Source organism: Myotis myotis, unplaced genomic scaffold (assembly GCF_014108235.1).
Source record: "Myotis myotis isolate mMyoMyo1 unplaced genomic scaffold, mMyoMyo1.p scaffold_m19_p_15, whole genome shotgun sequence".
Lineage (NCBI taxonomy): Eukaryota > Metazoa > Chordata > Mammalia > Chiroptera > Vespertilionidae > Myotis > Myotis myotis.
The window spans coordinates 42,392,275-42,413,572 of NW_023416319.1; positions in this window are offsets into that span (position 1 = coordinate 42,392,275).

The following is a 21,298-nucleotide window of genomic DNA, read 5'->3' on the forward strand; positions in this document are numbered from 1 at the left end:
GCCTGTGTACCCCGAGTCTGAGGTGCTGGGATGGAGTGTGGCTTATGTCCCCTGAGTCTGAGGTGCTGGGATGGAGTGTGGCCTGTGTCCCCCAAGTCTGAGGTGCTGGATGGAGTGTGGCCTGTGTACCCCGAGTCTGAGGTGCTGGGATGGAGTGTGGCTTATGTCCCCTGAGTCTGAGGTGCTGGGATGGAGTGTGGCTTATGTCCCCTGAGTCTGAGGTGCTGGGATGGAGTGTGGCCTGAGTCTGAGGTGCTGGGATGGAGTGTGGCTTATGTCCCCTGAGTCTGAGGTGCTGGGATGGAGTGTGGCCTGAGTCTGAGGTGCTGGGATGGAGTGTGGCCTGAGTCCCCCTGAGTCTGAGGTGCTTGGATGGAGTGTGGCCTGAGCCCCCTGAGTCTGAGGTGCTGGGATGGAGTGTGGCCTGTGTCCTCTGAGTCTGAGGTGCTGGGATGGAGTGTGGCCTGTGTCCCCTGAGTCTGAGGTGCTGGGATGGAGTGTGGCCTGAGTCTGAGGTGCTGGGATGGAGTGTGGCCTGAGCCCCCTGAGTCTGAGGTGCTGGGATGGAGTGTGGCCTGAGTCCCCTGAGTCTGAGGTGCTGGGATGGAGTGTGGCCTGAGTCCCCTGAGTCTGAGGTGCTGGGATGGAGTGTGGCCTTTGTCCTCTGAGTCTGAGGTGCTGGGATGGAGTGTGGCCTGAGCCCCCTGAGTCTGAGGTGCTGGGATGGAGTATGGCCTGAGCCCCCTGAGTCTGAGGTGCTGGGATGGAGTGTGGCCTGAGCCCCCTGAGTCTGAGGTGCTGGGTTGGAGTATGGCCTGAGCCCCCTGAGTCTGAGGTGCTGGGATGGAGTGTGGCCTGAGCCCCCTGAGTCTGAGGTGCTGGGATGGAGTGTGGCCTGAGTCTGAGGTGCTGGGATGGAGTGTGGCTTATGTCCCCTGAGTCTGAGGTGCTGGGATGGAGTGTGGCCTGAGTCTGAGGTGCTGGGATGGAGTGTGGCTTATGTCCCCTGAGTCTGAGGTGCTGGGATGGAGTGTGGCTTATGTCCCCTGAGTCTGAGGTGCTGGGTTGGAGTGTGGCCTGAGCCCCCTGAGTCTGAGGTGCTGGGATGGAGTGTGGCCTGAGTCTGAGGTGCTGGGATGGAGTGTGGCTTATGTCCCCTGAGTCTGAGGTGCTGGGATGGAGTGTGGCCTGTGTCCCCTGAGTCTGAGGTGCTGGGATGGAGTGTGGCCTGAGTCTGAGGTGCTGGGATGGAGTGTGGCCTGAGTCTGAGGTGCTGGGATGGAGTGTGGCCTGAGTCTGAGGTGCTGGGATGGAGTGTGGCCTGAGTCTGAGGTGCTGGGATGGAGTGTGGCCTGAGTCTGAGGTGCTGGATGGAGTGTGGCCTGTGTCCTCTGAGTCTGAGGTGCTGGGATGGAGTGTGGCCTGAGTCTGAGGTGCTGGATGGAGTGTGGCCTGTGTCCTCTGAGTCTGAGGTGCTGGATGGAGTGTGGCCTGTGTCCTCTGAGTCTGAGGTGCTGGGATGGAGTGTGGCCTGAGTCTGAGGTGCTGGATGGAGTGTGGCCTGTGTCCTCTGAGTCTGAGGTGCTGGGATGGAGTGTGGCCTGTGTCCTCTGAGTCTGAGGTGCTGGGATGGAGTGTGGCCTGTGTCCCCCTAGTCAGAGGTGCTGGATGGAGTGTGGCCTGTGTCCCCTGAGTCTGAGGTGCTGGGATGGAGTGTGGCCTGAGTCTGAGGTGCTGGGATGGAGTGTGGCCTGAGTCTGAGGTGCTGGGATGGAGTGTGGCCTGAGTCTGAGGTGCTGGGATGGAGTGTGGCCTGTGTCCTCTGAGTCTGAGGTGCTGGGATGGAGTGTGGCCTGTGTCCTCTGAGTCTGAGGTGCTGGGATGGAGTGTGGCCTGTGTCCCCCAAGTCTGAGGTGCTGGATGGAGTGTGGCCTGTGTACCCCGAGTCTGAGGTGCTGGATGGAGTGTGGCCTGTGTACCCCGAGTCTGAGGTGCTGGATGGAGTGTGGCCTGTGTACCCCGAGTCTGAGGTGCTGGATGGAGTGTGGCCTGTGTCCTCCGAGTCTGAGGTGCTGGATGGAGTGTGGCCTGTGTCCCCCGAGTCTGAGGTGCTGGGGATGGAGACGCTGGTGGCTGAGGCAGGAGCCCGGTAGCGGCACCAGCAGGTCCTGAAGGACGCCTGGGTCAGAGGCAAGTCCCGTGCACACGGATACGCGGGCCTGTGTTCGAAGATTATTAAGCAAAGTTAACATCAACAGAGACCGCTCATTTGATACCACACCCTTGATGTGATGTGACCAGAGGGCACTTTCTGCTACTGCCCGCCCCCCTCCTGCCAACGCGGGGAGGCCCATCACGTGGGAGTTGGGAAGAGGAAAGCCAGTGGCCAACAACAACTGGAAAGATGCTTGGCCTCATCCGCGCTCAGCAACATTCCCAGTAAAGCAGCAAGTGGGCAAGGGTTTAAAACAAACAGCCCCGCTCTGCGGGCCTGGGGCCTGGGGACACCCAGCTGCACGCCGTGGCGAGCACGTGGCATCAGCCTTTTGGAAAAGCGTCTGCATTTTCTTCCACAACAGGAAACGCACACGTACCTCAGCCCCGCAGCCCAACAGACACAGGTCCTGCGGGAACAAAAGCCCCACCGAAAGCATGTACAAAAAGGAGTGGCTTTGTGATATTGTTTGAAGCGGGTGGAAAACCCTAGGCATACGAACAGCCACGTGTCTAGATGAGATTCATGCTGCTGTGTATGGCGCACGTGTTACCAAGAATGAATCGGGCCTAGTTCCGTCTGGAGGCAGGGGGATGCGGCTGCACTCGGAAAGCACGCTGCACGGTTGATGAGAAACTGCCCCCTTGCAGGACGTTCAGCGTCCCTTGTCCCTTCACGGCAAGCTTCACAGCGGTCGCCCCCCTTCCCGTCCCTCCCCTGCCCCCCACACTCCGGTCATTGTCACAGAAATAACAGAAAAGCCGTAACAAGTTCCCAAATAGTCCGGACTGAGAACCACTGTCATGGTGAGGCCTGGTCCTTTTTTTTTTGAAACAACAATAGAAAGACCGTAGCCGTGTAAGGTATTTGGACCTGGGACCTGGGCAGGCAGGGAAGGGCCAGAGCGGATGGGGAACAGGGGTGGGGAGAGCCCTATGCCCTTCTCCATCCTTGCATGAATTTACCAGGTAAATGAGCACATGCCATTCTTGTAATCACCTAAATCAATCAAGAAGAAAACCTGTTAGAAGGAAAAATGATGAAAGAACAAAAAAAGGGAAAAAGGAAGGAAGGAAGGGAGGGAGGAAGGCAGGCTCTGGAGACCATCGCCCCCAAGCCTTAGCAGTACATACAGCCCCCCACCCCTCAGGGCAGCAATATGGGGTGACCTGGGAGCACCTGCAGCCACCGCCGGCCCCCCAGCACTGGCACCCCCTCCGACCCGGCAGCCCTCCCGCTGCTCACCACAGAGGCCCTTTCTCTGCTGGCTGTTTGTGTTGGTCCCGGCGCACCTCCACGGGCGGCCTCTGGCCTTGCTGGCGGCTCTGGGACAGGCTCATAGGGCTGCTTTATGGGCATAAAGATTTGCCGGCCGGTGCACCCGGCAGGCCCTTGGAGGCGGCTGTTTCCACCCTCCTGCTACACCCCTCCCCACCTCCCGCACCCCCAGTTCTGCCAGCCCTGCTCCAGGAGGGAACACACAGCCCCTGTTCTTCCTCGGCCATGACATAAATCACTGCGCCCAAGGCCAGGCAGCTCAGCAGGGCCCTCGCAGTCTGCACCCCAGACCTCCTTGACACCCTGCGGGCTGGAAACCCGGCCCAGGGCCTGCTCTCCATGGTCCACACGGAGCCGTGGCTGGGACCGAGCCAGGAGCCCCTGGGCTGTGCCCAGGCCGCAGTGGACAGTTCCATTTCTCATTTTGAAAACACTGCCCTGCCTTGTTCTAGCCACAAGGACACCTCGGCGCAACCAGCACGAAGTGAATGAGGACAAGGTGCTCGTAATGATGCTGCTACAGAAGTTTTTAGTATCGTTTAAAACAGGGAGACGTTAGAAGTCACCTGCATGTCCAAACATAGGAGACGGTTAAGTAAATTAAACCCAGTCGCACAATCGAACATTATGCAGTCATACACATGGAAATTACAGCTATAGAACCTAGTCTATTTATAAGTAGCTTATTTCTAGAACATATATGACTAAGGGTAATTTTCTGGGAAGAAGTCTTATGAGCTTTTTGAAATGACTGTGGCCCCCAAGAAATTAAGAGTCACTGCGCTACAGCAAGGTACATAAGGCATGGCAAGGTCCTTATGCTGGACATAAACTGTATGTGGTGTGAGTGCCACTTTTATGTTTATGTACATTCTGGGAGGCTCTGCCACAAAACCCTGTCCCCTTATCCCTGAGCAATAAACTGTATCTGATTTTTTCTCTGTTTTCTACCAGCATGATCTACACCAGTGATGGCGAACCTTTTGAGCTCGGCGTGTCAGCATTTTGAAAAACCCTAACTTAACTCTGGTGCCGTGTCACATATAGAAATTTTTTGATCTTTGCAACCATAGTAAAACAAAGGCTTATATTTTTGATATTTATTTTATATATTTAAATGCCATTTAACAAAGAAAAATCAACCAAAATAAATGAGTTCGCGTGTCACCTCTGACACGCGTGTCAGAGGTTCGCCATCACTGATCTACACCTTCGTCATGGTGAGCCATGGCTATGGCTGCACATTTTCTAGCAACCAAAGGAAAGACAAAAATGTGATCAGCATTAATTCCTAGGGCCCTAGAAGAAAATTAAGCGACTGCTCATGGTGTTAGGGAGGGTAGAGTTCTCTGGAGAGGCAGTGGTATGGGGAGGGAGGTTGTTTTATAAAGAGTGCGTGATGGCCCAGCCAGTGTGGCTCAGTGGTTGTGCATCGACCTATGAGCCAGGAGGTCATGGTTTGACTCCCAGTCAGGGCACATCCCCAGTTGCAGACTCGATCCCCTGTGTGGAGCGTGCAGGAGGCAGCCGATCAATGATTCTCTCCCATCACTGATGTTTCTATCTCTCCCTCTCCCTTCCTCTCTGAAATCAATAAAAATATATTTTTTTTTTTAAAAAAAGAGTGCGATGGGTCCCCTTCGACTCCCTGAGGACATGGTCAGGACGGTCTTTATGTGGAGCTGAGGGGTCTGTCCCAGGAACGCCTTGCAGCCCCTCGTGCTGGCTGATTCAGGAAAAAAGCCACCTCAGTCCTTCCCAGGGGGGTGGGGTGAGATGGGGTCAGAAACTCTCCCACAAGGAGAGGCAGGGACACGTCCCAAAGAGCAGCCATTCACGGTGGCCTTCCTGGCACAAGTACCAGAATGCTTGGGGGTTACTGACCCAGCACACACAGAAAGCTGTTTGCTGCACCCAAGACTAGAAGGTTCTTACTCCCCACGCCCGCGAGGCAGGGCGCTCTGCCAAGGAGCAGGTATCTAGCGGACAAGAGGCTCCAGTCGCCAACAATAAGTATATTTAAACAGCGAGGAGTTCCTGAGAGGCGCTGAGCGGCTCCCAGCACATCAGGGCGCGAGGGAGGCAGTCAGGCTGCCAGGTCCCGCTGGGCTTCTCCGGGGCCGGCAACTGAAACCCAATCATCAGCAGCAACAGCAGCACACGTGATGGCTATGACCGCGGTCACAGAACCCACCGCAGGGCTGTCTGCTGCAGAGGAGCACATCGCCCTCAGACGTGGTGGCTTACAGCAGCAGCGACTGTTTTCTTCTCTCTCAGGACGTCTGTGGGCCAGGGAGTCAGGGGCAGCTCAGCCGGTGGCTCTGGCTCAGGAGCTCATGAGGTTACAGTCGGATGGAGCCTGTGTTGGAATATCATGAGTGGCATGAGCTGAAGGATGGCCGAGCATCTCCCTCGCATCGGGGCATCGTCACGTGATCTCCATGTGTGATATTTTGGGCTTCCTGACAGCACGGTAGCTTCAGGACGGACGGCCTACTCGTCGGGTTTTATGGGCCAGTGGTGGGAGTCCTCATGTTACTTCTGCTGCACGCTACTGGCGATGACCAGGCCCCAGGTCCGTCAGACTCAAGGAGAGGGGACATAGACCTCACCTCTCAAAGGGAGGGGGGTCAAGGCCACTCTAGAGTGTAGCTTGGGAAATGCTGCAACTCCTTTGGAAGACGTCATCTTCCTCACAGAGTCATCACCAACATCCGAGGCAGGCAAGACACACCGAGGCAGGCGGACGCCCCGTGACCTTCACCCCTGGTACATTTGACATTGACACCCCTGGGCTATCTTTTATCTACACAAAATTCAGCCACTTCAGGCCTCCGTTGACCAGCAAATACTTTGAGCTGATGGCACAGGGCGTCTGAGTGTCAGCCGGCAGATGGACTTTGGCAGTGGCCTTCTTTGAGTTTTGGGCAATTCTTTGAATACACTATAGAGTATTACTCATATATCTGATTTTTTAAAAAATGAATGGAAAACAGAAAAGTGAACGTGTTGTTGGGAATAATGAAAAGATATGAGCTCCTACGCCTGAGACCGGGGAGGCAGCGATGGAATCAAGGGGTCTCTCATTGGCCTGGGCTGGGTGGTGATTGCTCTTGAGCCAGCTGGCCAGGAGTTCTCTTATGAAGAAAAAGACCAACAACATAAGAATAAGAGAATGTGTGCTACTCAAGTATTTCTGAATGAGAGACACCATGTATGAGATATGCTTTGAAACAGTTCAGCAAACAAACAAACAAACAAAGTACATACTGGGGGAAGGACAAGATCGGACATGAGCTGCTAATGTTGAAGCATGGCGGTTCATTACACTATCCCTCCAATTTTGTGAATGTTTGAACATTTCCATAACAAAAAATAAAAATTATATTAAATATTAAAAATACTGTATATTGTTAAGCTTCGCATCTAAAGTCAAATTGTGATTAGTTGTAATCAAATTCCTGGCAATGCCCCTCTCTATAACTGATTCTGTGATTTTTATAAGGATTATCAGGGACATATTTATACAGAAGTCAGTAACCGTCTATATTGATATACTGAAGTCCATTGTGCAAACAATGCAGAATTTTTCTTTCAAGAAAAGCGTATTACATATGTGCAACTACAACAAATAACCCAATCAGAGCTCTTGGAGCCATGAGGAATTGTTCACAGAAACAGCAGGGGCTGCCAGTGGGAGCAGGGATATTATGTATGATTTAAAAAATGTTTGCCATTGCACGTGTCAGCTTTTTAAGTTAACTGATTTATTTATAATAAAGAAAAGCTGTTAAACAAGCACTATTGACTGTTCCTCTCTTTCTCCTGTGATATGTCTTTGCTGCCTTTGAACTAGTTTTGTCTGCCAAGGGAGCAGGTCTCACTAGCAAACAAGAAATAGCAGGCATTAAAAATTGAAAGAGTAGATTTAAATGCAATGAACACTGGCCATTAGCTTAATACCACCACCACCACCACCACCCCCCAAACCCCCACACACACACCTGCCTCCCCTCACCACCTCTGACTTGAAAAACCCCCTTTGTTGGATTTCAAACCCTGGCCATCTCCGAGGTGTAGACGTAGACGGAAGAGGCCAGCCTAATGCAATGGCTGGCGCGCCATCTGGTGGATACTGTTGGAAGTGCACGTCCTTGCTCTTCTGAGCTCACGGAAGCCGTTGTGCATCCACTAGAGGCCACAAACTGGCTTACAGATGTCTGCCCATACATGTACAGCTGTATGGATCACAATGGTTAAAAACGTTTTGAAGATGTTGCCAACATTTAAAAACCTGGATGTTTTACATAAAAATCTACGTCTCCGGCTTCTTTTGAAAACCAGATCTGCTAATGATGGGCTGAGGTGGGTCCGGCTTCCACTGCGGCCACTTTGGTTTGGGTAGTTTGCCCTACACAGGATCGCCGGAGTGTGTTGAGTGGTGTCTCCCAAATACCCATGTCCTCCCTGAAACTCAGAAGGTGCCCTTATTTGGAAACAGGGTCTTGGTGGATGTAATACGTGAAGGGTCCTGAGATAAAATCATCCTGGATTTAGGGGGCTCCAATCCAATGGCTGGAGTCCTTATAAAAAGAGGGGAGGGCACGGAGCGGCGCGGGAGGCAGCCCTGTGAAAACGGAGACGGCTTGGGTGATGGCCACAAACCAAGGGATGCCAGGATCGCTGGCAACCATCAAAGGCTCGGAGAGAGGTCGGAACGCGTTCTCCCTCCTGGCCTCCAGAAGTAACTAACGCCCCTGACATTTGGAACTGCGGGAGAATAAACTTCTCTTTAAACCACCCACTGTGTGATAATTTCTCACAGCAACCTCAGGAGACCAAGGCCATCCCCAAGGAGTCCTCCCCTGTCTACAACACCCCACAAACAGGCCTCTGTGCTAAAGCTCCAGGATGGAGAGCTCACTGCCTGCCGTCTGTGTGTCGTGCTAATTGCTGGAAAGCTCTTTCAGCTAAAATAATGCACAATACAAACAACATAAAAGCAGGTTAATGTATAAAGAGCGAGGAACCCTGCTGGTTGTCGGATCAGGGAGGGCTTCCTAGAGGAGGTGGCACTTGAACTGGGCTCTAAAGGATGGATATGACCAAAACAAGGAAAAACAGGGGTGGTGGTAGGCTGGTTCCAGGTGGCAGCGCAGTGAAAGGCCCAGACGTAGTAAAGTGTGGGCCACATACAGAAACACTGACTCATCCCCTCCATGAGTACAATATGTATTTGCTGAGCAGCAGGTAGTGAGCTTAAGGGGTGTGGCTGGGTGGGATCAGTAGGTTGGAATTAATAGTGAAGAGTCTAAATCTTTAAAAACCCCGGGCTCTCGGGTGGGGGTGGGGGCGGGATTGGAACATCTGTAATATTGTCACAATAAAAATAAAGACAATTAAAATCCTGGGCTCTCAAGTGTGCTAAGTAGAGTATGTGACATTTATCCACACCCCTGGGGTTTTTTTCTTCAAGCTAAATGACGCCATGCTCTTCCTGTACAGAGGACTGTTGGTTTTGTATCTTTCTAGGAAGCTTCCCTGTGCCCCTTCCTCTTGTGCTGGCTGCAAGGATGGTCATGTGGTCCCAGCGGACCAATCGCAGTGCTCCATCCACCTGCCCGCGGTAATGGGTCCAGTAGGAGTCCTTCCCTGGGGCTCTCTCTCTACTGGAGCAATTGGCCTGTCACATGGGGAAGGCCTGTCAGGAGTCAGAGAGAATGAGGCCAACAGGTGAAAGAAAGAGTAAAGTGGAGATGAGAGATGGGTATTAACCTCTCAGTTGCTGTCCCTGAGGCCCTGGTTCCTAGACTTCTTCCTTCACTTCCAAGCGCTGTCCCAGTATCTTCCCGTTTGTAAGGGCTGAGTTGGGTTTCTGTCACTTGCAACCAAAGAGATGACATGGTCCTGCTTCCAAAACCCTCCCCCTGCCAGCCAAGCAACCAATGAGAGCGAAGGAGGATGCTGCCCATCCAGGCCATTGGCCCTCCGTCCCGTTCAAAAAAGTCACCCCTGGGCACTTCCTGGTGAGCATGTGAGCACCTGGGGCTGGTCGGGTGAAACTGAAAAGGCACAGAGGTGTGAGTCCACGTAAAACACAGAGAAGAGCAGAGAGATGAATGGGAGCCTCTGTGCTATTTCTGTCCCCAGAGAGGCACGCTCCCACCCCTGCAGCCATTCCTTTGGGTTAAGGCTCCTTTTGAAATATAAAGAGAAGCTGGGAGAGCAGCTCAGGAGGCAGAAAGTAGGCCAATTTGCCAAAAACCAATATGCCTTCAATGATGCACCAATTTACAAAATTAACAAAATTACCCAAAACTTGTTTCTTTTTACTAAATATAAAGTTTTCAGGAATTCATATAAAATGTTGACATTCTGGTTTCCAACGAGAAACAGTTGGGATGTGTTGGCTCGGAAGCGATTTACAGAAAGGTTCTACAGGAAAGGGTAAAATTGTTCAAGCAACTTAAAAGACGTGAATCTAATGGTGATAAGCGGCAGCACCCGGAGTGATGACAAATATCTCAGACAAGGGTGACGCTAGGGCTTACCTGGAACAAGATACCAGGATTTAGGGATGCAGATGTGGAAAGATGTGCCCTCAAGGAAACCCAGCCTCAAGGAAAAGCCCTGTCCCAGGACCCAGGCCTACGCAGGCCAGTGAGAGCAGAGCGAGCCTGGTCCTCTGCCTGAGGAGGTGGCAAGGAGACACAAAGTTTGAGCTGGGTTCCTAAGGATGCGTAGGAGTTTACCAGGTAAAGAAGGAGGATGGAGAACAGTTGCAGGTGGGATGCAGCCTGAGCTAAGGCTCTGAGGCACAGGAGGTGGAGAGGAAAGAGGAGATGCTGGTGAGGAGTGTGGGGGCCAAATCACCAGTCTCCCCAAAAGCCAGTCAAAGGGAACCTGACTTTTACCCTCTGGGTAACAGGGAGCCACTGAGGGTTTTATGTAGAGGAAGGAAACCGCCCTTTCCCCATGACAGTTGTGACAAAGATAGACCAGGAGTGATGGAGAGGAGGGGGCGAGATGACCAGGCCAGAGGCTGCTGGAATCGCCCAAGAGATAGATGAACAAATCTGAGTGGGAATCCACTCCTTCAACAGATAGTTACTGATCAACGCCCGACCAGAGGCAGGCACTAGCCCAGGCAATTCAGCAGTGGGAGACCACGAGAGAGAGCATTGTAGACAGAGGGACCAGAAGGCGGGGGTCCTACCGTGGGGAAGATTCAGGCTTTGGTCAGGCACAGAAGGAAGGCAGTGTGGCCAGTGCCTCATGACTGTGAGGCCGGGAGAGGCTTCAACCGAGGCTGCAGGGGAGTTGGGGCCATCCTGGAGGAGGCTGCCCCCCCCCCACATTCATCTCTGTCCTTCAGGACCCAGTACAAATGCCACCTCCACCAGGAAGCCTCCCCTGATCACTGGCAGCCAGATTTGTCTTCCTCTCTTAGGTCTTTGCCACGGTTACCATGACGACTGCTGAAACGGTTTCTGGCCCAGAGTGGACACTCCGTAATGACTGTTGAGTGGATGACTGTTTAAAAGAGGGAAGAAAGGCCCTAACTGGTTTGGCTCAATGGATGGAACGTCGGCCTGGGGATTCAAGGGTCCCAGGTTTGATTCCGGTCAAGGGCGCGTACCTTGGTTTGCAGGCACATACCCAATAGGGTGTGTGCAGGAGGCAGCTGATGGATGTTTCTCTCTCATCTATGTTTCTAACTCTCTATCCCTCTCCCTTCCTCTCTGTAAGAAATCAATAAAATATATTTAAAAAAAGATGGAAGAAAGAGCCGTGTGAGGGAGGTCATGCAGAGGGAGGGGGCAGGCATAGCAGAGAAGCAGAAACGCCGGTGGCATGAGGGGAGCAGGGTTGTGACAGGACAGTAAGAAGCTAGGAAAATCCCTGGGCAAGTGAACGGGGAAACTGAGACAAGAAAATTAAACGAGGCCAAACCATTTGGGCAGCTTGCAGCCAGTTTGTGAATCACAAGAGCTTATCTTCCTCAACCAAGGACACTGAGAGCAAATGGCTCATGCCCTCCTCCCTGGCCAGGAAATGCATGGCTTAAAATAGAGAACAAAGACCCACTTAATGCCAAGTGTGCCAGCTAAAGCCAAGGACAGATGAAATTGGGGAACAAATAACAAAAACCCCATTAAAGCCAGACAGACCGACGATAACAGTAAAACGGACCAAAGCACAATCCAAAACTCCCCCATGTGCTCATTTTGATGCATCAGCATATGAACAATGCACCTGGAAAGCGGATGAATATCCTGCTGAAACCCTCCCCTAAGATTCTCTCCTGCAGGAAAAAAAAAAAAAAAAGATAAAAAGCCCTCAAGACAAAGACCCAGTTGCAGCTCGCTCTAGAGCCCACCCATGCCCTTTCCCAGACGTTAACTTCTATTTCTAAGGGTCCCAGGAGACTTGCAACCAGGGGAGCAGAGGGCAGCAGCAGCTCCACCCAGGCTCACCCCCGATCCTGTCCCCAAGGCCCCCCCTTTCTCTGACTTCCCAGTGAGCGAACGCAGCCCCCCTGGGCTCACTTCTTTCCTGTAATGTTTAGGGAGCCAGAGCAGCCCTGCCGAGGCTCCCTGTGGCTTCTTCTACCCTAAGTCCTTCCTCCCTTTCACTGCCTGTCCCCAGCTTTAACAAACATACTCTCAAAACCACCTGGACTCACGTTGTGAAATCTTTCCTACACGCAGTCGAGAACCCACACACGCCAGGCCGGCCTCCGGCAGACCCTCACCAGCCGTTGCTGTCTGGCAACAGGGTCAGCCTGGCCAATCGCCAAGATGGTGTTTTTCTGATTTCACAACAAATGAGCACACAACCAGCATTTCTTAAGAAACTAAATAAAGTTAAAATATTAGATTGCATAGTAAGGACTAGCATTGCTTCATGAAGCTTTGTCCTAGTTACAAATCTACTTCCTTCTGTGGTCATGGCAAAAACGCTCGAGACCCTCAGAATTAGGATATAGACTTGGCTCTCGTATCGGAGACGGAAAATAACACTGGCTTAAACAAAAGAGACATCTGTCTCTCTCCAAAGCCGCCTCAGGCCTGGCAGTCCTGCGGGACCGTGACTCCAGGGTGTGAGGCCAGGCTGCTCCCTCCTGGTGCCGCTCGGACAAGCCCAGCCGCGTGTTCGTTTCCACCCGTGGGAAGAGGCGGGGGCGGGGGGGGCGGTGGGCACAGCCTCTTCTCTTGAGGCCACCACCAGGGTGTGGGGTCAGTCACTTCTGCTCCCGCCCCACTGTCCACAGGGAGTCACTGCCCATGCGGAGCTGCAGGGAGCTGGGAAGTGTGGCCTTTGTCCGGGCGGCCAGGTGCCCAGCCAGAAGTGGGGCTCTGTCACTACAGAGCGGGAGTGGGCAGGGGTCCTCTGCTCCCGCCTGTTTGAGGTCCTGTCGGAATCCATGGTCTCCGGGGCCTGTTGCCTGGGCACACGGGCCGCCCTGCACCCGCGGGCCAGGCCTTCCTCCCCAGGGCAGGGCGGCCCCTCCACACCAGGTGCCTTCTCTCTGGACACCTGGGCTCTCCTGACTGGCCTGCTCTTTAGGCTCCGTGAGGAGTGAAGGAGATGAGCCAGGGGTGCAGCCTGCAGCCAGGGCCCGGCAGGGAGCAAGCCCTCCGTGAACGAGGCCTCTGCCTCATGGTTCCCCCCACAGCTGCTCCTCCACATTCCCAGGGGCCCAGGCTGGGGGCGCCCAACGCCCAACAGGTTACAAATACTTTTCATGCCACTTTCCAGGGACCTCTCTCCTCTGCAGAGTCCTGAGAAAGGCGAGATTAACTATGCCGCTGACTGGCTAGGAGGCTCCTGGTGGGGGGTCCCTGAGCCCCGGGTTCAGCGATTTAGCCGGTTCTCAACCTGTGGGTCGCGAACAATGAAAATACATCCTGCATATCAGATATTTACATGACGATTCATAACAGTAGCAAGATTACAGTTATGAAGTAGCCACGAAAACAATTTTATGGTTGGGGGTCACCACAACATGAGGAGCTGTATTAAAGGGTCGCGGCATTAGGAAGGTTGAGAACCACTGACTGAACGCGCAGGGACCCACGTGCAGCCACACGCACAGCGGATACCTGTCCTAGTAAAAGGGTATTGAGCAAACAGGGACGGGCTGAGGACGCCAGCCGCAGGCTACGGGAGCCCTCTCCCCGAGGAAGCACACGGGACACGCTTCACGCCTCCCGTGGGGCACACGGGACACGGTTTCTGCCAGGGCGGCTCTAGAGCCCCAGCGCCAGGGTGTTTGGTGCAGCTGGTCCCATCGGCTCCCCTGCCTCGCACACCCACCTTCCAGGCCCCCGGGACAGCAGTGCTCAGCATAAGCCACATTGTCTGCCCCAATGATTGGGGCCCAGTGAGCCCCTCTTCCCAGAGCATCATGGGAACCCTCCTGAAGTCCAAGTTCCCGGACTCCAGCCCAGGGCCGGGCTCGCGAGGGGCCTTTCCGAGGACGGCGGTCTCAGGCCCGCTGTGCCAGCTGTTCTCCCAGTTCCCAAAGAAGGGGCATTTGGCCTGGGCCTTGGAAGTCAGGGAAATAGTGGAAGGACCATGACATTGCCAGCCTTCACGGGGGGCCTCTTCCCAGCTCCGGATCACAGCACACACCAGGCCCGAGGAGCAGCGGCCCCGGGCACCAGGTGTGGCCCTGCCCCTGCGCCTCAGTTCCCAGCCCTCCTGATGCCCGCTCAGGCCCTGCCACCTTGCAGTGAGCTCGCAGCCCTGGGAGAGGCCCTGTCTGCACCCCCCAGCATCACATTCAGATGTGTGTTGTGTGCGACACGGGTTCTCGCTGGCCTGCAGGCTCCTGCGGCAGGCTGGGTCTTCTTTCTTGCTGCTCCCTTTCCCACCACCAGCTGGCTCTCTCCACGCCCTGATAAGCAGAGACTTGCATCTCCCGGGGGCTCAACAACCCAGCTGTGTGGGCTGCTCTCTCCACGGGTCATGGCCGGCACAGCTCTGGGGAGGAGCAGACCACATGGGCACGGGCATCTCTGAGCTTTGTTGATTCCAGGATTCTGAGTCCCAGGATATCAGATTCAATGTAGCCACCTGAGTCCTGAGCCAGCCAGGCCCTGGAGCCCGGCGTGCGGGCAGAAGGGATGGGTCAGGAGAAAACCTGATACCCAGTAGGTGGGGTCCAGAGCCTACAGGTGACAGGTTCCAGGGGAATAAAGCGAGGAGCCCAGCATTGCTCTGGGCACCTGCTGGCTCCTGTGGGGCAGGCCCTCAGCCCGGCCCATGGGCCCTGCCTCAGCTGGTGCAGGCCCCTCCCGGCTGGATCTGAGTGTCCTTGGGCAGATAGACTGCACGTGGAGCAGCTGCCGCTGCCAAGTCCTGGCTGGTCCCCCAGGCAAGGCAAGTGTTGGAGGAGCCAGCTGGGGCCAGCTGCCTGGCATGGTATGGGAATGAGGCTGGGGTGGTGTGGAGGGAAGGCCGCCCCGCTGGGCATGCAGTCTCCAGGGGTGTCTGTCACTGGCCATACATGTGATTGGGAGGACACGGTGCAGGGAGGGGTCTCCTTCCCCACAGGGGCTCCTGTGGGAAGCAAGTGTTCAAGGGAAACATCGCCCTCTCACTGCGTGGTGGGAATCAGGAAGGGATGGGAGGCAGAGCGGAGGCCTGACCGGAGGACCGGCCCACCTTCTCTAGAGGCTGACCGACCGCAGAGGCCGAGGCAGAGGCGTGGAGGCTGCCCAGGCTCCCAGAGAAGCAGCACAGGAGGCAGATCAGCTCTTCCCATAAGCAGCCGGAGGCAATGCCTGGAAACGGTCCTCTATTCACTTGACCCAGAAAACCCCACAAAACCGTGCAAATCAAGAGGCTCAAATCTTTGCATTCTTTTTAAAAATCCTCATCTGAGGAGAGGCGTCCATGGATTTTCAGAGAGGAAGGGAGGGGGAGAGAGAGGGGGAAACGTTGATCGATTGCCTCCCATACACATCCAGACCAGGGAGCCAACCCCCAGCCAGGGTATGTGCCCTGACCCGGAGTCAAAACCGCGATCTTTTGGTGCAGGGGACGATGCTCCCACCACCCGAGCCACACCGACCAGGGCTCTTCCCGTTCACTTTAAGAACCGTGTGAAACCGCCCAGGGCAGGCCATCAAGGGCAGGCATATCCACAAAGCAGCCAAGCAGCTGAAGGATGTCACTTTCAAGGTGTGCCATTCGGTCGTTACACGGGTGGTGTTGGTAGGTGTGCCCAGGCCAAACAGTGGGGCTGGACACAGGGTCGGTGGCCCCAAAAGAGTGCTGAATTCTCGCTGCTCATGCTTACAAGTGCAGAGGGTGATGCTGGACCTAAGGGTGTAGAGCAAAACAGGTAGACGCTCTGGTCATTGAGCACATCCCGGTGACCAAAGCCCCCAAGATGCAGAGTAGAACGTAACAGAGCTCACGGGCGGATTAACCCCTTCATGAGCGCTCCCTGCCACCTGGAGACGATCCTACTGAAAAGGAGCAGATTGTCCCTAAACCAGAGGAGGAGGGTGCACAGAAGAAAGAGATTTCCCAGAAGAAACTGAAGGAACAGAAACGTATGACCTAGGAGTAAATTCAGCATAAAATAAATGCTAATAAAAGTTTTTTTAAAAAAGTTATATCAGGTGGCAGCTCACAGCATGGCCCCTGGTCCAGGTCCCAGCTCGGCCACTGACCCAGCCCTGTGCTCTTTGCCCCCCAGGCCCTCGGCCTCACCATCTATAACGGGGGACAGTGAGAGGACTTGTCAGAGACAGTGTGTGACTGGTTTTCGCAGCCATGAGATGATGAGGCCTGTTGTGAGGCTCGATGACATCATGCGGGGAAGGCTCCGGCAGGGCTGAGTCTGAGGTCAGCGTCTGCCCCCCCCCCACTAGCTCGGTGACCCACCACCTGGCCTGGCCTCTTGGCCGGCACACGGCGATGATGCTGGCCTCTCCCAGCCGTTCCCCCTTCAGGAAGATGGCTGCGTGGCTCCCATGCCTTCCCCAGGGTTCTCTTTGCAGCACAATTTTCTTTGCAAATGTGTGAGCCCTTGGGCGTTAATTAGAGTAAATGTGCATGTTAGAGAGAAAATCCTGACACCGGCTTCTGGATTCATACCTTTGCACTCTTCCAGAGAGTCACAGAACTGGGCAGGCTGGTCCAATCCATTTGTCTGACCGCTGGGGAAACTGAGGCTCACGGAGAGGAGCCGACCGAGTTCCGAGGCAGAGCCAGGCGAATCCAAGTGTCCTTCCTTCTTCCTGCCCTTCCCGGCCCTCCAGGTCCCGTCCACATTCTCGCGTGACTTGTTTATGGAGCTTCCCTGCGGGACTTGCCAGCTCGCTGTGGGTACCCACCACGAGTGGCAGCGGGAGGGGGCCGACCTCGGAGTCAGCCAGGCCTGGCGGCATCGGCGCACCATGTACAGCCGCGGGAGCCACGGTCACCCGGCACAGTCGTCTCCTGGGTGGCAGGGGTGGTGGGGAAGACGTGCCTCAGGGGGGGATTGGACGGCGTCATGTAAAAAGCACGAAGGATGCTGATGGGAGCACACAATCAGCTGTGTTTTCCTTCTCTCCCTCACCTATTTTGCTCAAAAATTAATTTTAAACCGTTGTTTTTTAAAGCTAGGGGTTTTTTTGTCGTTTGCTTGCTCTTGTATTCTTGGTCAAACCCGCCCCCTCTCCATGCCCCCACCACCCGAAGATGTGAAACCCGCCACAGCACAGGGCCCAGGTAGCAGGTGGGGGATGCTGGCTCCGTCCTTCCTAGCGTACGGGGTTGTCTTTTTTCTTTCAGATTTGTCCACGGGCCCAGTTGTTCTTCTGAGAGCAGTGAATGAACAGCTCCTGTCCCCTGGAGGCCAAAGCCTGAGCAGGAGCCATGTGCCAGCGCAAGGGGGCGCCCACAGTGCAGGGAGCAGCAGGAGACCGGCCGAGGGCCATGTCCAAGAGGTGGGCAGTGCGTGCTTCCTGGCAGCTGGCAGCCCGTGGCCTGGCCCAGCAATGCTCTTTGCCAGGTATGGGGACCACTGGTGTATTGTTCCAGAAGCCGGGCCTCCACCTCCCAGCCGCCTGGACAGACGTTGATCGAGTGCAAACACCATTTCCCTGCAGGTTGAGGATGCTCGCTCAGAGGGTTCTGGGCCGAGGCTCCTCTGTGACTGGTACTGAGGCCTGGATGGTGACTGACAAGATGTTGGCTGAAGCAATAAAACAGAAGCTCTCCTGCCAGGAAACTGCCTCACACTGCCCCCACCCAGAGCTGAAGGCCCAGTCCTGGCTCCTCACAGGCTTGTTCCTGCCCTGGACTCTGGCACCCCCCCGTCGTCACACGCGGGACACACCCTGCTTCTGTCTGCTCAGCCTGATGGCACACATATGGCTGCACATTAGCACCACCTGGGAGCAGAGACACTGCTGCCCGGGCCCCAGCCCAAGCAATGAAATCAGAATCTCTGGAGGTGGGGCCTGGGGAGCCCAGACTCCCCAAATGATCCTAATGTACAGCCAGCATTGGGCCACTAGATCATTCCTAGCCACCTAGGGGACCCAGCTGAAGTCCCATTCCTCCAGGAAGCCTTCCTGGACTTGCCCCACACAGGTGACCCTCCTCCTCTGAGCACCTGGGGGCCATATGAGCAGGCCCTGGGCACTGAGGGCAACCTGCTTTGTGTTAGATGGTAGACAGGAAGCAGACTCCAGGCTCTGCTCCTTGCTCGCTGTATATCCCAGGTCACGTGACCAAACCTCTCTGAGACTTAAGATCCTCATCTGCAAAATGGGCATTAATACCACCTGCCTCACAGGCTGGCATAAGATGTTTCCACTGGCCCATACCTACCACCTGTTCCTCCACTTCCAAGACCACAGGCTCCCACAAGCCCAGAGTAAGCCAGCTCCCAGGGATCTCCAACCCTGCGTCCACCCACTTTCTCCTCCATCCTGTGCGCTGGGAGCAGCTCCTTGTCAAGACACATCACTCCTCACACTTCCTTCCAGGCACACTCCTGAGCCTCCAAGTGTGACCTTGCAGGGGCCGTGAGAAAGCCAAAGGGCAGAAAACCATCCTGCAGGGCCCTTCCCCGCCCACAAGAGGAGCTCCCTCCGTAGGACCCATTCTAGCAGCCAGACAGAGCCTGCCCTAGCTAGAGGCTGGCCGGGGCACAGGTACACCTGTGCAAGCTCCCGCTGTTCCGAAAGCACTCCTACAAGCACGTGGTCCCTGGGAGGCGGGCTTTCCTCCCCTCAGCCAGGTGACCTGCCCAAGGTCACAGTTAGTAAGTTCTAGGGCTACAGTTGAGACTGTCAAGAAATTGGAAACAACAGAAAGGCCCAAAAACAGAGAAATGGTTAAATTCCTTAGAGTCCATCATATTGTGGAACACTATGCAAATATTCAAGTCATGTCTTCAAATAACTCTAATAGCAAAAGGTTCATAATGGGTTAATGGAAAAGGCAGGCCATAGAGTTAGAACTCTACTTTGTGATAGAGATGTATTTATTGGCAAATAGACAAATATAGATTGTGTGTGTATATGTATATATATATATTGTCCCAAAAACTATATACACACTTTGAATCATTATTCATTCCAATGGTTCTTTTCAGAATTAACCCATTGGAATTAATAATGATTCAAAGTCTATATACATGGGGGGCCGGGGGGAGGATACCTGTATTTGCAATAATATAAAAAAAAATCTCTAAGTTGCTCCTGGCCCTCCCTCAGTAGGTCAGTCCCCGCCTCCCAGCCCCGCCCTCCCCAGGCCCCACGTGCAGTTGAATAGAAGAGGCCTGTGCTGACCAGCAGTCTATTCTGGGCCCCGTCTGTGAACGCCATTTTAGTGAAAAATGACACTGAGGGGAAGAATCACAGTACTGCCAGAAGGCGGTGTTTATAAAGTTTTTATTTTCCATTTTCTTAAAAATAACATTTGATTTCCTTTATGCATGTGGGGTGTACTGGTTTCCTTAGGCTGAGTAATAGGCAGATAAGACAACACGAGGCGGGGTCCCCACGGGGGGGCGGGCTCGGTGTGCGAGGTGGGGCCACGGGGGAGGGAGGGTGGGGTGACCCACGGGTTGCTGAGTACCCATTAATGCACACACATGGTCTAACACTTTGTTTTCCGATTTTTTTTAAAGACATCTAAAATTACTGAGAGATACGATTTCAGCACTTAAATATACAGACGGAAATCCAAGCACTTGAACACAATTCTTAACTCTAAGCTCAGTTATTGCACATGACACAGTTGAAGTAGCTTCAGGCTATAAAGCAGTTTGCTCCGCTTGGGACTTCCTCGGGGTGTCTGCGTCCCCTGTCGCACCCCTAGTGGCTCTTCCCTGTGACCCCTGCGGGCCCCAGCCTCACGATGATGCCATTCACGCTCCCCAAGGGCTGAGGGGAGGCTTTGGGGAATGTTGATCCCAGGGACCCACCCACTCAGAGGTGAACTGGAAGCAGATGGAGCTCGTGAAAGGCCGAGCGGGTGGCCTGCCCTCTACCTGGACAGGCTGGCATGAGGAAAGGGGGTGACCACTGACCCCACATGGCCACAGCCGCAGGGGACAGTAGGGAGCGCACATGATACCCATCACACTCTCGTCGCCCTCACCCCCTCCCTCCCTCTCCCTCCTGAGCTCCACGCCACGCCACCCGTGGGCCCTGAGTGGCCCCTCAAGGCACATTTGTTCTCTCCAACCCCGGCCTACCCTCTCAGCCTTGCCCCTCCCCCCAGCACCCATGGCGTGGGAGGTCTCCGGCAGCTCCAGGGCCCGAGAAACTCTTCTTTTTAAATTTGGGTTGAGATCTTTTCAACACAGTCCTGATTCCACTGCCTGCATCGGCCTGGGGAGCGGGGGGGATGGAGAGGGGTGCGGGAGGGGCCAGGTGGTGTCCGTGGGCCCGGGCGTGAATCCAAGGAGCTGGGGAGGCCCCTGCAGCCCTGCTCACAGGACACCGCAGCTGCCCGATGAGACGTCACCTGAGGCCTGCAGCCCCTGGGAACAAGCTGCTTTGTCAGCTTTGGGGGGCTGGGTCTCAGAGAGTGGGGTGAAGAGCAGTGTGGGGGCTGCAGAGACAGGGCAAGGCCTTTTGCTTTCTTTCTACAACATATTTACAAGGTCATAAAAACGTGCACAACCGGAAGACCCAGAGACACAGAGAGCATAGGCCCCCACCAGAGAGAGGGGAGGGTCACAGAGGGGAAGGGCACCCCTTCCTCCCTGCCTTCCCACCCCAGAGCCCCCAGATCCTCCACAGCCACCCCAGGGGACACCTCCGAGGGAAGAGACAGACAGACCTCGATCCTAGCGCGAGCACAAGTTCAAGTAGCTCCGAGTGAGAAGCGGCTGCTCAGAGAGCAGAGGGCTGCGGGGAAAGGCATTTCCCTGCACTGAGCTGAGCTGGGGGCCAGGGGAGGAGGTGGCGGACAGGGAGGGGCGGCGGGACCACACGACACGACACCCTGACAGGACTGTGCTGCAGCGTGAGAGGCGGTGGGTGGGGCTCACTGGAGTCTCACTATTTCCCCAAGAGAAGACTGGAAGGTGCGGGGTCCAGGGTGGAGCAAGGGGCAGACGGGCTGAGTTTCTTCCAGCAAGTCCAGCGGGCGCAGCGGATGCAGGAGCCGCAGAGCAATCCCCCGGCCTGCCACCCACCCAGCACCCAAGGTGCCCCTCCTCACAGCCCGGGCCCCAAGGGGTGGCCCCTCGTCTCACACAAAGTGCCTGCACGTGCGCACACACACACACACACACACACACACACACACACACACACCACATGCACACATACACAC